The sequence below is a fragment of the Triticum aestivum genome, chromosome 2B (genome assembly GCF_018294505.1).
Source record: "Triticum aestivum cultivar Chinese Spring chromosome 2B, IWGSC CS RefSeq v2.1, whole genome shotgun sequence".
In the NCBI taxonomy this organism is placed as follows: Eukaryota; Viridiplantae; Streptophyta; class Magnoliopsida; order Poales; family Poaceae; genus Triticum; species Triticum aestivum.
In genome coordinates this window covers 367719867-367736392 of record NC_057798.1, presented here as the reverse complement: position 1 = coordinate 367736392, position 16526 = coordinate 367719867, and positions in this window count along the sequence as shown.

Sequence of the window (16526 nt, the reverse complement as noted above, 5' to 3'; positions counted from 1 at the left end):
GTGGTGGTGTATAAAGCCCATGTATCTCTTCAATATGAGGTAATTTTTTAACAACCTCAGCTTTAATACATTTTTCCTTCATAGATTTCTTTGCCTCTTGCATATCTTCAGGATTGAGATATAATATACCCCTCTTCTTCGGAGTGGGTTTAGGCGGTGGTTCAGGAATAGTCCAATCATCATAATTTTTCAATATGTTATTCAGTAATTCTTTAGCTTGAGCAATAGTTCGTTCCCTGAAAACATAACCAGCACAACTATCTTGGAAGTCCCTAGAAGCATCGGTTAGTCAATCATAGAAGATATCAAGTATTTCATTTTTCTTAAGAGGATGATTAGGCAAAGCATTAAGTAACTGGCAAAGCCTCTCCAAGCTTGTGGGAGACTCTCTTCTTTAGTTTGAACAAAGTTAAATATTTCTTGTAAGGCAGCTTGTTTCTTATGAGCAGGAAAATATTTTTCAGAGAAGTAGTAAATCATATCTTGGGGACTATACACACAACAATGAGCAAGAGTATTGTACCAAGCTTTAGCATCACCCTTTAATGAGAAAGGAAATAATTTGAGAATAAAGTAGTATTGAGTTTTCTCATCATGAGTAAAAAGGGTGGCTATATCATTCAACTTAGTAAGATGTGCCACAACAGTTTTAGTTTCATAACCATTGAAAGGATCAGATTCAACCAAACTAATTACCTCTGGGTCCACAGAGAATTCATAATCCTTATCATCAATAAAGATAGGCAAAGTAGCAAACTTAGGATCACATTTCATTCTATCATTCAGAGATTTTTCTTTATACTTGTGTAATAATTTCTCTAGATCATCTCTATCCTTACAAGCAAGAATATCTCTAGTTGCCTCTTCACTCATAAAATAGCCTTCTGGTACCTTAGGCAATTCATATCTAGGAGGTCTAGCTCTAGCAAGTGTTTCAAGAGTTTCAGTTTCAAGCTCATCATCAGATTCAACAACATCATGTTGTATTACTCTAGTAATTTGTTCATCAAGAAATTCACCAAGTGGCACATCATCATTATCGACTAGCATCATCATAAGCATCATTCATAGTAGAAGTAGCATCATCAATAACTTGCGACATATCAGAATTAATAGCATGTGGTGGTGGTGTTGCAAGTTTACTCATAATAGAAGGTGAATCTAAAGCAGAACTAGATGGCAGTTTCTTACCTCCCCTCGTACTTGAGGGAAATATCTTAGTCTTTGGATCCTTCAGATTCTTCATAGTGATAAACTGATAATAATCCCAAGTGACTCAACAAATATAGCTATGCTCCCCGGCAACGGCACCAGAAAAAGGTCTTGATAACCCACAAGTATAGGGGATCGCAACAGTTTTCAAGGGTAGAGTATTCAACCCAAATTTATAGATTCGACACAAGGGGAGCCAAAGAATATTTGAAGGTATTAGCAGCTGAGTTGTCAATTCAACCACACCTAGAAATTAATTATCTGCAGCAAAGTGATCAGTAGCACAGTAATATGATAGTTTTGATAGTAGCGACAGCAGCAATAGTAACAGTAACAGTAATAGCAGTATTTTGTAGCAAGTGTGGCAGTAGCAGTAGTAACTTAGCAGAAACACTATAAGATAAATTCGTAGGCATTGGATCAGTAACTTGTTGGATGATATTCATCATGTGACACTTATAACCTAGGGTGATACGGCACTAGCTCTAGTTCATCGATATAATGTAGGCATGTATTCTGTAAATAGTCATACGTGCTTTATTAAAAGAACTTGCATGGTATCTTTTGTCCTACCCTCCCGTGGCAGTGCGGTCCAGATTAGAAACTAAGGGATATTAAGGCCTCCTTTTAATAGAGAACCGGAACAAAGCATTAACACATAGTGAATACATGAACTCCTCAAACTACGGTCATCACCAAGAGTGGGCTCAGTTGTTGTCACTCCGGGGTTGTCGGGTCATAACCGTAGTAGGTGACTATAACTTGCAAGATCGGATCTAGAACATGGATATAATGATGAATTCATAAACGGTTTAGATCTGAGTTCATGGCACCCGGGCCCAAAGTGACAAGCATTAAGCATAGCAAAGTCATAGCAACATCAATCTAAGAACATAGTGGATACTAGGGATCAGGCCCTAACAAAACTAACTTGATTACATGATGAATCTCATCCAACTCCTGATCGACCAGTGAGCCTACGAAGGAATTACTCGCTCCCGGTGGGGAGCATCAGGGAATTGGCGATGGAGATGGGTTGGTGATGACGAAGAACAAAGATCGCCCTCTCTGGAGCACCAAACAGACTCCAGATCTGCCCTCCCGAGGAAGAACAGGGCTTGGCGGCGGCTCCATCTCGTGGATCGCGATAATTGTTTCTCCCTCATTTTTTTCTGGAAATATATGATTTTATAGTATCAGGGGGGTCATCTGCGGGGCCACCAGGTGGGTATAACCCACCTGGGAGTGCCAGGAGAGGGGGGCACGCCCTGGTGGGTTGTGCGCACCCAGGTGCCCCTCGCCAGAAGGTCTTGGCTCCAGAAATTCTTATTATTAATGTAAAAAATCCTCGCAAAGTTTCGTTCCATTCTGAGAACTTATATTTCTGCACAAAAACAACATCATGGTAGTTCTGCTGAAAACAGCGTCAATCCGGGGTTAGTTTCATTCAAATCATGCAAATTAGAGTCCAAAACAAGAGGAAAAGCGTGAGAAAAAGTAGATACGTTGGAGACGTATCACTATGCATCGAGCTTCATTTTGATCGTCGGGAAGCTCCTGCCTATTAAGGTAGGTCGGGAATTGTTCGGTCCAGGGAGCGATGACCACCATGATCTCATGAGCAGAGGGTGTTATCTCGATGTCTGAACCCCCGACGGTGTCTGCATTGTGTTCGACAGCTGGGGGTGTGGTCAGGTCCGTGTTGCCTTCTCCGCTCTCACCCTGCCACACAATGGATGCCTTAAAGAGCCTTTCCACAAAGGTGTTAGGTGGCACAGGGTTGCGCTTAGCACCCATACGAGCGAGGATGTCGATTGCCTGATTGCTCTCTTGAGCGACGTGATGAAATTCCAGTCCTTCAAAGCGGGTTGATATTTTTAATATGGCATTTCGATATGCCGTCATTTTGGGGTCCTTTGCATCGAATTGCCCGTTGACCTGGGAAATTGCGAGATTGGACTCACCGCGTACCTCCAGGTGTTGTATACCCATGGAGACAGCCATGCGAACACCATGTAGCAGTGCCTCGTTCGGCTAGACTGTTGGAGTCCGTATACATAATTTGTAGTACATAGCGGACTGTGTGCCCAGAAGGGGATGTTAGGATGACGCCAGCCCCGAGTCCGGCCAGCATTTTAGAGCCGTCGAAGTACATAATCCAATTGGAGTATGAGTTTGGCTTCCATCCATTCAACGACAAAGTCGGCCAATACCTGGGATTTAATAGCCCGGCGTGGCTTGTATACGATTTCGAATGGCAAAAGCTCGATGGCCCATTTGGCTATGCGGCCAGTGGCGTCCCTGTTATTGATAATGTCATTGAGCGGTACTTCAGATGCCACTGTGATCGAACACTCTTGAAAGTAGTGTTGCAGTTTACGGGATGCCATGAAGACTGTGTAGGCTATCTTCTGGTAGTGGGGGTATCGGGATTTTCAAGGTGTAAGGACCTCCAATACATAATAGACTGGTTTTTGGGTGGGGAATTTATGTCCCTCTTCCCCTTGTTCGACAACGAGCATAGCACTTGGTTAGTCGCTGAAATATATAATAACATGGGCTCTCTGAGGGAGTCTTGGATTAAGGGGTCCTCGGACGGCCGGACTATTAACATGAGTCGGACTGTTGGGTTATGAAGATACAATACAGAAGACTTCTTCCCGTGTCCGGATGGGACTCTCCTTTGCATGGATGGCAAGCTTGGTGATTCGGATATGTAGATTCCTTTCTCCGTAACCGACTTTGTATAACCCTAGTCCCCTCAGGTGTCTAAATAAACTGGAGGGTTTAGTCCATAGGGCAGAATCATAATCATATAGGCTAGACTTCTAGGGTTTTTGCCATCATGATCTCGTGGTAGATCAACTCTTGTAATACTCATATTCATCAAGATCAATCAAGCAGGAAGTAGGGTATTACCTCCATAAAGAGGGCCCGAACCTGGGTAAACATTGTCGCCCGCCTCCTATTACCATTAGCCTTAGACGCACAGTTCAGGATCCCCTACCTGAGATCCGCCGGTTTTGACACCGACATTGGTGCTTTCATTGAGAGTTCCATTGCATCGTCACCAAAAGGTTTGATGGCTCCATCAATCATCTACAAGTCCAGGGGGAGATTTTCCTCCCCGGACAGATCTTCGTATTCGGTGGCTTTGCACTATGGGCCAACTCGCTTGGCCATATGGAGCAGATCGACAGCTACGCTCCTGTCCATCGGGTCAGATTTGGAAGCTTGAATTACGTGGCCGATATCCATGGAGACTTGATCTTCGATGGATTCGAGCCCATGACGGCTGCTCCCTGTCACCACGATGAACATGACCTAAACCTGTCATCGGATCATGCTCAGGAGATAGCACCTACAACCGCTCTGGCCCTAGATCCGGAGCAGATCGCGCCATCCGAGGATGGGGTGCTCAACCCTGCCACGGAAGCCGCAGACTTAGCGGCGTTGGAGCCGCACACAGGTCCAACCTCGAGCAGGGCCTATGTCATCGGAACCTCGGATCTGTCTCCGGCCATAAGTTCCGAACCACGTGTATCCGCGCCCATCGAACCAGATCAGGCACCGATCATCGAGTTCAGCTCCGCGGACATCTTCCGGCACTCACCTTTAGGCAATGTGCTAAACTCACTAAAAGCCCTCTCCTTGTCAAGAGACTCTCAACCGAATTATATCCGGCTTGAATTGGAAGCTGGTGATAGAGAATTTTGCTTCCCACCCACCACCCACTACATAGCTACTGTCGAGGACTTAACCGACATGCTCAACTACGACTCCGAAGACATCGCGGTATGGACGATGATGCCGGAGAGGAGCAGGCACAAAAACCACCGCTTATAGGGCGCTGTACAGCCACCTCCTTGTATGACGTATACATGGTGGATACACCCAAAGAGAACAACAGCGATAATGAAAATCTAGTCGAGGATAAGCCTCCTGAGATACAGCGAAAGTGTCGGTGTCAGCGGTGCTTCTCTAGGCCATGTCGTGGTAAAAACAGCAATACCGTTACAAGAGAAAACAATACTCTGGACGATGCCGAAGACAATGAAGACCCCATTGAGCCAACCTCCGAACAGGATGAATGGGAAGATGGGCGAGTTAGCCCTGACGAACAGGCCACGAATGAAGACTCGGAGGACAGTAACTACCTTCTGCTCTCTGAGGATGAGGTGAGCCTCGGCGACGAAGACTTTTTCATGCCCGAGGAGCCCGTCGAACAGGAGTGCTTCAAGCGCCGGCTAATAGCCACTACAAGGAGCCTGGAAAAGAAGCAGTAGCAGCTTCAAGCTGATCAAGATCTGCTCAATGAAAGATGGACTGATGTCCTGGCAGCCGAGGAATACGGCCTCGAGCGCCCAACCAAAACCTACCTGAAGTGCAAATTGTTACCCCAATTCGATGACGAGGCGCTGGAGCCTGTCCTACCAGCGCATAATGTGGCCGACCGACCACCACATGGCCGGGACAAAGCGGCAACTCGAGCCGAAGACCAGCCCGCACTACCTCGCCGTAAAAACAGAAATACAACAACTCGGGGATACACACATGACCTGCGGCATGACCTGAAAAACAGAGCAGGCCAGACCAGATCGATCTATGGATCGCGGGGGCATGCCCTGATGCGTGATGATGGCCATCCGGCCGGACATGACAAACATAACCACGCCCGGAGCGAAGACCACAGACAAACTCCATCTGAGCAACGTCCCGACTTGGCCCGGTATAGAGGCGCCGCACACCCCCTTTGCTTCATTGATGAAGTAATGAAACATGAAATACCGGAAGGGTTTAAACCCGTGAACATCGAATCATATGATGGGACAATAGACCCCGTAGTGTGGATTGAGGATTTCCTTCTCCATATTCATATGGCCCGCGGTGATGATCTTCATGCCATCAAATATCTGCCGCTAAAACTCAAGGGACCAGCTCGGCACTGGTTGAAAGTCTGCCCGTAAACTCCATTGGCAGCTGGGAAGACTTGGAAGATGCCTTCCCTGACAACTTCCAAGGTACATATGTCCGACCTCCAAATGCTGATGACTTAAGTCGCATAGTTCAACAGCCCGGAGAGTCAGCCAGGAAATTCTAGACTAGGTTATTAACTAAAAAGAACCAGGTCGTCAACTGACCCGATGCCGAAGCCCTAGCGGCCTTTAAACACAACATCTGCGACGAATGGCTCACCCGACACCTTGGCCAGGAAAAGCCGAAGTCCATGGCAGACCTCATAGCACTCATGGCCCGCTTCTATGCAGGCGAAGATAGTTGGCTGGCCCGTAGCAATAACAATACAAGCGAACCCGGCACTTCTGAAGCCAGAAACAGCAACGGCAAGCCCCGACACAATAGACACAAGCGTCAAAACAAGGGTGACAACACCAAAGACACGGCGGTTAACGCCGGATTCAGGGGCTCTAAGTCCGGTCAGCGGAAGAAGCCATACAAAAGAAACAATCCAGGCCCGTCCAGTTTGGACCGCATACTCAATCGTCCATGTCAAATCCACGGCACCCCTGATAAACCAGCTAATCATACCAACAGAGAGTGTTAGGTTTTTAAACAGGCCGGCAAGTTAAATGCCGAGAACAAGGAGAAGGGGTCCCAAAGCAAGGACGATGACGAGGAGCCCCAGCCACCGAACACAGGGGGACAGAAGAAATCCCCCCCCCCAAGTTAATACGGTGAACATGATATACGCTACCCATATCCCCAAGAGGGAGTGCAAGCGCGCGCTCACGGATGTCTACGCGATAGAGCCAGTCACCCCAAAGTTCAACCCATGGTCATCCTGCCCAATCACCTTTGATCACAGGGATCATCCGACCAGTATCCATCTTGGTGGTTCAGCCGCACAGGTCCTTGACCCAATCATTGATGGGTTCCATCTGACGCGAGTCCTCATGGACGGTGGCAGCAACCTGAACCTGCTCTATCAGGATACAGTGCGCAAAATGGGTATCGATCCCTCAATCAAGCCCACCAAAACCACCTTTAAAGGTGTCATACCGGGTGTAGAGGCCTGCTGTACGGGATCAATCACACTGGAAGTGGTCTTCGGATCCCCGGACAATTTCCAAAGCGAAGAGTTGATCTTCGATATCGTCCCCTTCCGCAGCGGCTATCATGCACTGCTTGGACGAACCGCATTCGCTCGATTCAATGCGGTGCCACACTATGCTTATCTCAAGCTCAAGATGCCCGGACCACACGGTGTCATAACAGTCAATGGAAACACGGTACGCTCCCTCCGTACCGAGGAGCACACTGTTGCCCTCACAGCAGAAGTACAGAGCAGCCTTTTTAGGCAGAACCTTAATTCGGCGGCCAGGCTCCCGGACAATGCCAAACGAGTCCGAACTACCCTACAGCAGGACAGTCCAGCCTGTCAAGATCTTGACTAGCAATTCAGCCTCCGTCCCAATCCTGACCAAGCGCTGACATTCGTACCGCGCATACATAACTACGTACTTAAAATACCATGGGCGTAGACGGAGGCACAACTAGATCGTGGTCCATAGTATGGCTCAACCGCTCCTGGATCCGCATACTTTTACTTTTCTTTTTCTTTTCAGGTCTCTTTTCCTTCCCAGGTAGTTCCTGGTGACCTAATCGACGGACCTAAGAGGGACGGATACACCAAGACAGCAAGAAGCATTGACGTATGGGGGAATTTCCAGGTGGTTTCGTTAAATATTCGTTATGCCTGCCTTAAGGACCCGCACGCAGCTCTCCCTTGGTCGCGGCATGTTAGATAGCCCTTTTGCTGATCGCACTATTTGTACAAAATATGCTTTGATGTATTAATCAAACAACAATGGAAAATGGTTTGCGGCCCAATTTTTGTGGCATTAGCCTATTACTTCATTTTTCTTTTTGCTTGATATTTTTATCAATTGCACTCGTACACTATGGTATGCCTCAAATTCACCAGGGGCTTCAATATGCTCCATACTACGACAACAAAGTCCGAACACTTTTTATAGTACAGTTCGGCACCCCGAACTTATAGCATTATATGCATCGCCTCCGAATCATGTCTTTGGTCAATAGTTGGGTTGCCCGGCTCCTGTGCTTGCTACCTTACGTTCCGCTATATCGGCTAGGGTAGTAAAGGGAGAACTACTGCGATTGTGTCCCGGTTCATCTGAATGAGCACCTCAGTAGAGAAAGCCAAAAACTGACTGTCATGATGCTTTGTGAGCCGGTCAGCTGTTCGAGAGGTTTTTAAATCTTTTGCGCTTTTTTTGCATTCTGCGATGAATCGGCTTTTATCCGATCAGGTGTTGACAGCATCCCAAGTTCGGACTTCCGAACACTAGGGGCTACGCCTAAATTTCTATTGTCGAACTCCTATGGCTAAGTGAGGGTGATAAAGCCACACAGTCTGATTGCCTTGTTCGTTGCGCTAAACACCTCCTTTAAGGACCAAACTTTGGAGTAAAGATGTTTAGATTTATCCCGAACACCCCCGTACTACCTACATGGGGGCGGAAGCCGACGACTGGCCAACTCTCAGATTTAACAATATGGCTGCACAAGAGGTAAAATTTTAAATAACAAGCATTATATTACATAATGATCTTGTTTCATAGTACATGACATGATAACATGAATGTATTCATTCAAAGATAACATCCTTAGCACATTGCTCCACCACACGGCGGGATCCGTCCAGGACACTGTCAAAATACAGCTCGGGCGTGCGGTGCTCCTTGCTCGCTGGCGGTCCCTCGGTCGCAACCTTCATGGCGTCCATCTTCACCTAATGCATCTTGACTCGGGGAAGGCCATGCACGCGTCTTTGATGCAAACCGACCGCTTGATAGAATCAAGCCGAGGGCAGGCATTGACCAACCGCTTCACGACTCCGAAGTAGCTGCTGGGCATAGCTTCAGCAGGCCATAGCCGGATTATTAAATCCTTCATGGCTATTTCGGCCACCCTATGCAGCTCGACCAGCCGTTTCAGCTGATCGCTAAAGGGCACCGGATATTCTGGCGCAAGGTACTGCGACCAAAATAGCTTCACCATGGAGCTCCCCTCTTCGGCTCGAAAGAATTCTGCAGCGTCTGAAACGCTGCACGGAAGATCCGTGAATGCCCCTGGAGAACTCCAAATCCGGGTCAGTAAGAGGAACCTTTTCTTCACATATTTTCTCTACATAATAAAGGCCTTACCCATCGCGATTTTTCTGGCCTCCTGGATTTCCTGGAGGGCATCCTAGGCTTCAACCTAGGCATCGTGTGCGCTTTGGCGGGCCTTGGTGAGCTCGGACTCTTGATTCATAAAGTTGCGCTCTAAGGACTCGCACTTCTTGACGGTGTCCTGGAGCCCCTGTTGGACCTCAATGACCCTGGCCGCGTGCTTCTCACGGGCGGCCTTTTCCTCGATCGCTTTCTCCTCGGCCTCGGCCAGCGCCTTCTTAAGGGTCTCCATCTCGGTCGCTGCTCCTAACAAATTAAATGGCACTTTAGACTATGCTTCAGTCCGGAGACTTCAGCAGTGTGAGAGGTCGCAGCCAACAGCGACGCCTGCTTATTCACATAGACATTTAAGGTTAGTCTCCTGCGAAAATTATTTGATCCTCTGTTCGGCTTTTCTTTTCGAACACCGGACAAAGTATCAAGGGCTACTGTCTATACGGTGACATTCTTTTTATAATTGCGTTGCTTACCTCAAAGCCTGTTAGAAGGCTTCTGCAGGCTTTGGTCAGTCTACTCTTCACGGACTGAATCCTCTCAATCACCATACCATAAGGATACGGTGTTCCTCAACAATGGAAGCGTCTTGCAGCGCTTCCAGCAAATTATTCGGTGCCTCTAGATGGAAAGAGGTCACCGGTGGAATAGGCACACCTCCCTCTTTTGAAAGAGGCGGCTGGCCTGATTCCGGAGCCATATGGGCCTCCGGAATTATATTCGGCTAGGGGTCGAATTGAATATGGCCCCCATCGACAGTATTCATGGGGGTTTGCTCCCCCATGTGTCCGGAGGCCGAGGCTTCACCCTTCGGCGCCTCCCTGACGGCCTCTTGAATCTCTCCCGGGCATGGGATCCTTCAGGACGACGCCTCGGTGCCATCCACGTCCTTGGGAGAGGAGGCCATTGGAAGGGTCCCGCTGTCCATTGCCTCCGGGTCCAGCGAAACCTCCGAAGATAAGGACCGCTTGAGGTTGGACCGAGCCGGACTGCAAATACATGATTCAACACGTCAAAACAATGAAGTAGAGGGGCCGGATATATGAATGTGTCCGGATACTTATGATTTGGCCAGGGGCTTGTCCCTGGGCGCCACTCCGAGCTGCTATCGGTGGCCGCGGTGGAGCTGTCCGGAAGGGAAGCTTTCCCCTTCTTGGACGCCTCGGCCTCCAGACACGTGGAGGCCGGCCTCTTCTTTCTCCCCTCCCCCCAGGGGGGACGACTTTCTTCTTCTTTCTCCTCTTCCTCGTCATCCTCGGCGACGGAGGAATGAGTCTCGACGTCTTCGGACGTCGCGTCTGAAGTGCCCCTGTGACGGAGACCACCTCTGGTCCCCTTGGCCTTCTTCTCTGGCACCTGATAAGGCGCCGGAACCAGCATCTTTGTCAGAAGCGAGATTTCTGGGTCCTCGGGCAGCGGAGCAGGGCAGTTAATCCGCTCTGCCTTCTCTGTCCAGGTTTGAAAGAATCAAAAGGGAGGCTTAGACGCCTTCCTCGAGTATGCAAGTAAAGGGTACACCTTGAAAACATGAAAAACTTACCGGACTAGCAGGGTGGGTTAAGTCGTGCCTGCGATCCTCGGTTGTGGCCGGCCGTGCCTCGTTAGCCTTGAAGAGCACCTTCCAGATGTCTTCGTGTGTAGTGCCGAAGAGCTCCAGCACGGTCTGATGCTTGGCTGGACCGAAGTCCCATAGATGGCAAGTCCAGCATTGGCACAGAAGGATCCGACGAATAAGCATCACCTGGATCACATTGATGAGCTTGATTTTCTTGTTTATCATGTTCTGAATGCGCGTCTAGAGCGCTGTCAGCTCGTCCGGAGAAGACCAGGTCAGGCCTTTCTATTGCCAGGAGGTGAGCCGCATCGGGACTCCGGACCGGAATACGGGAGCCGCGGCCCAGGTGGTGCCGCATGGCTCTATGATGTAGAACCACTTTGATTGCCACCCTTTGACAGTCATGAGGGAGCCTCCGGGCCATGTAACGTTGGGCATCTTTCCCACCATGGCGCCTCCACACTCTGCTAGTTGACCGCTCACCACCTTCGGCTTCACATTGAAGGTCCATAGTCCGAAGTGAGGTGGGATGTGGAGGAAGGCCTCGCACACGACAATAAATGCCGAGATGTTGAGGATGGAGTCGGGGGCCAGGTCGTGGAAGTCCAGCCCGTACTAGAACATAAGTCTGTGGACGAACAGGTGGAGAGGGAATCCCAGCCCGCGGACAAAGTGGGAGATGAACACCACCCTCTCATGGGGCTCCAGAGTGGGTAAGATCTGTCCCTCGGCGGGAAGCCGATGGGTGATTTCCTTAGCCAAGTACCTGGCCTCCCGGAGCTTCGTAATGTCCTTCTGCTTGACGGAGGAGGCCATCCACTTGCCCTGCGCTCCGGATCCGGACATGGCGGGAGTGCTTTCTGGGGGCGGAGAGGATGAGAACTTGGGTGCTGGAGCTCGAGAATGGGATGGGCAGAGAGAGAAAGAAGGCGTGGGTGAAAAAGGGTGAATCCTTATCCCTTTATAAAGGCAGTGAATATCATGTGCCTCCCCACTCGCCTTAAAACTCGCCTATTCCCCAAGGGTCGTGCAAATGGCACGGTTGGGTTACCCATGCCCGTATTGATGAGAATCCCACAATAAGGGGACACGATCTCTGCTTTGACAAGATGTGCCAATGAAACTGCACCTCAAAATATGGAGCGGCAGGCTAAAAACGGTTCGAATAATGGCCGGGCGGTGACGTGATGTCACGCTACAAAAAGTTGTCAGCGGATTGGACTCGTGAAATATTATACTCTCTAGGGTTGTGTGTGGTATTTGTTTTGCAGAATCGGACATATTTTCCGTGTCCGAAGACTATTGTGGAGTATTCAGGGAAAGAACCCGCCTTGCAATGCTAAAGACAATCTGCACACCGGACTCATCGTCATTGAAGCCTGGTTCAGGGGCTACTGAGGGAGTCCTGGATTAAGGGGTCCTCGAACTATTAACATGAGCCGGACTGTTGGGCTATGAAGATACAATACAGAAGACTTCTTCCTGTGTCCGGATGGGACTCTCCTTTGCGTGGATGGCAAGCTTGGTGATTTGGATATGTAGATTCCTTTCTCTATAACCGACTTTGTATAACCCTAGTCCCCTCTGGTGTCTATATAAACCGGAGGGTTTAGTCAACAGGGCAGAATCATAATCATATAGGCTAGACTTCTAGGGTTTTAGCCATCACGATCTCGTGGTAGATCAACTCTTGTAATATTCATATTCATCAAGATCAATCAAGCCGGAAGTAGGATATTACCTCCATAGAGAGGGCCCAAACCTGTGTAAACATTGTGTCCCCCGCCTCCTCTTAGCATAGCCTTAGACGCACAGTTCGGGACCCCCTACCCGAGATCCGCCGGTTTTGATACCGACACTCTCCAACACCTAGTGCAGCTAGGATTGGGTTGATTGCAAGAAGGGTTTTAATATCTTCCAGTCTGGTTGTGGCAGCGTCCGTCCATTTGAAGTTGTCTGTGCATCGTAATAGCTTGTAGAGAGGCATCGCTTTTTCTCCCAAATTTGGAGATAAAGCGGCTTAAGGCCGCGATGCAACCAGCTAGCTTCTGGACTTGCCTTAGGTCTGTTGGTATGGCCAATTGTGACAACGCTTGGATCTTGGTTGGGTTTGCTTCAATTCCCCTATAGGAAACAATGAACCCGAGCAGCTTTCTGGCCGGAACTCTGAAGACACATTTTTTCGGATTAAGTCGTATGTCGTATGTTTGGAGGTTGTCGAAGGTGAGGCAAAGATCGTCCACCAGTGTCTCGACGTGCTTTCTCTTGATGACCACGTCGTCCACATATACTTCGACCGTTTGCCTACTTGCTTTTCCAGGCAAGTTTGACTCATGCGCTGGTAGGTAGCCCCAGCATTTTTGAGTCCGAAGGGCATAGTGTTGAAGCAAAAGGGACCATAAGGGGTGATGAACGCGGTTGCAGCCTGGTCCAATTCCTTCATCTTAATCTGATGGTATCCGTAATAGGCGTCGAGGAAACACAAAGAGTCGTTCCCTATAGTTGCGTCAATAATTTGGTCAATGTGAGGCAATGGGAAGGGGTCTTTAGGGCAAGCCTTGTTGAGGTCCTTGAAATCGACACACAGGCGCCAGGATTTGTCCTTCTTTGGTACCATAACCAAGTTGGCTAACCAATTCAGATGTTTAATTTCCCTAATAAACCCAGCCTCTAACAACTTGTCCAGCTCTTCTCCCATGGCTTGACGCTTGGGTTTGGAGAATCGCTGTAGTGTCTGCTTAACGGTTTGAATCCCTTGATTACATTAAGACTGTGTTCGGCCAGTCTTCGTGGGATGTCGGGCATGTCTGAAGGGTGCCAACCAAAGATATCCCAATTCTCTCACGGGAATGTGCATAGGGCGGCGTCCACTGCCGGATCTAGCTGTGCTTCGATAGATGCTATTTTAGTAGGGTCCGTCGGGTGCACCTGGAATTTGACTATTTCCTCGTCTGGCTTAAAAGAGGTGGATTTGGATCTCTTATCGAGGATCACATCATCCCTATCCACTGTGGACCACAGGGTGGTTAATTCCTTTGCCGCTAGGGCTTTGGATAGTGCCTCGAGTTCCAAGGACGCAGTTTTGTTTTCGTCATGAAGGGCTTTGTCCGGGTCTCAAAATTGTGATGATTCCATTAGGACCGGGCATTTTGAGTTTCATATACCCATAATGGGGTATATCTTGAAAGAGTGAGAAAGCGTCCCGGCCGAGGATGGTGTGATACCCACTATTGAAAGGGACCACATGAAAGAGCAACTCTTCTGATCTATAGTTCTCGGGCGTGTCGAACACCACATCCAGTTTATTTTTTCCCGAGCAGTGTGCTTCGCGACTGGGGATAATACCCCAAAAGGTCGTATTGCTTTGCTCGATGTGTGATCTGTCCATCTGCATTTTGTCGAGCATGTCCTCATAAATGAGGTAAGTCCACTGCCGCCGTCCATGAGCACTTTGGTAAGCCGAAAACCATCAACAATGGAGTTTAGTACTAAGGCGGCGAGTTCTCGGACTGACCGAGCCTTTGGTTCGTCTTCAGCCGTAAAGGTTATTGTCGTGTCGTTCCATGGGCTCAGTGCGGTAACTTGGTGGACTTCGGCGACGTCACGGAGCGCCCGTTTGCGCCAATTGTTAAAAGAGAAGGTCTTGAAGACTGTTAGGATGTTGAAGTTGTCCTTCTCTAGTGAGTATTTCTATGAAGTTGTGGTGAGGATCGCCTCTTCACTTTTTGCTACTTGTCGGAGTACCCAGCATGCTCGGAGGCTATGGGTTGGGACTTTGTGCAGAGTGGCGTGAATCGGGCAGGGCTTGTCCAGCAGTTCGTCAAGAATGGACCTGTGTCCCATGAAGGGTTTATTTTGCTTACCCATAGACTGGTGGTCGGGTGACCCGCCAGGATGTATTCGTTTGGCCCGGGCCGCACACTGCATCAAGGCAGCGGGCTCGAGTTGATTTTTCTGAGCCCTCCGTGTGCTTTCCATCCCATAGTACTTTTGTACTACTTGTGATAATTTCGTGAAACTCTTTATGTGGCGACGGTCGAGGGCATTCAATATTACCTCGTCATTGCAATTACGATGGAAAATAGAAACAACCTCATTGTCCGAGCAGTCTTTGATCCTGTTTTTAACAAGCAGGAATCTGGCCCAAAAGTGGTGGACCATTTCCTGAGGCTCCTGCGCACATACATCAAGTCTTATATATCTGGAGGACCTGAGTTGCTTGGAGAATATAGATTGTGGTGGGTGGGTGGATTAAATTTTGGATCATGTCCCACATCTGTGTTCGAAGCTAGAACGGTTTATGAGGTGACTGGTTCGGGTCCGGTTAAACACAAGGGCTCCGGCAATCCTACACTTGAACCAGAGTCCAGAGGGCGTAAGGTCCCGTCTGAAGGGGGAGTATCCGGCTCGGGGGATTCGGAGTCCCAAACATACTTGGTTTTCAATATGGGGAGGGAAGTGTCTGTGGCTGGTTCCTCAACAACCGCCACAAAGTGGGTGATCGGCAGGTGATTAATTTCTCTCTGGTCAGGCTTGAGCCCGATCTGATCATAGTCTGTGGAGACCCCCAGGGTGGCGATGCGGTCCAGCAGTTTGTTTAAAGATGAAACATCCGTTGGATCCAATTTTTCGGAGTACTTAGGGCCAATGCGGGGACGGTGTCCGGCGGCCATGGGGTGAATTGTAGGCTCGACGGCCGAGCGGGCCCTTATGGTGAAACCGCCGAACTGGAGGGTCTGCCTTGAAGCTAGGCACCCTCCAGAAGTGATATTGTTGTTGATGACTAGGCGAGCCATAGATCGCTTTTTTACAGACAGCACGGCAGAGCTATCAATGAAAGCACCAATGTCAGTGTCAAAGGGGCGCCCAAGCAGTGCGTCTAAGTATCAATGGTAACACAAGACCAGGGGACACAGTGTTTAGCCAGGTTCGGGCCCTCTTAAGGGAGGTAAAACCCTACTCCTGCTTGATTATATTCGACGAGTATGAAGATTACAAGAGTTGATCTACCTCGAGATCGTAATAGCTAAACCCTAGATGTCTAGCCTGTGAGAATTCCAATGACGTGAAGAAGGTAGCCTTTGCGGACTAACCCCTCTAGTTTATATACACACCGAAGGGGGCTAGGGTTTGTACAAGGTCGGTTCATCAGGGAAGGAAGCCTCTGGACTCTAATCTTGCCGCCTACGTATTGAGAAGCCCCATCCGGACATGGAGGATAATCTTCAACTTGATCTTGTACGGCCCATCCAACCCGACCCATACTCCTGGGCCGGACACCTGAGGACCCCCGAATCCAGGACTCCCTCAACAGGTACCATCTAGGACCTATCCAACATTAATCAACAACATGGTGACTTCTCAAGACTCTTTGTCAAGGGCCCATGTTATCACCTCCTCCACGGAGTCCTTCCTACCAACAGATGCAAAGGCACGGACGAGCAGCGGGGCATAGTAGGGGCTTCAACCCATGCATCAAGGCCTTGTGTAAACCTTTCATCTGTAAAAATTTCTTCTTCTTCCAAAGTACCTGTAACAGATGCATCGGT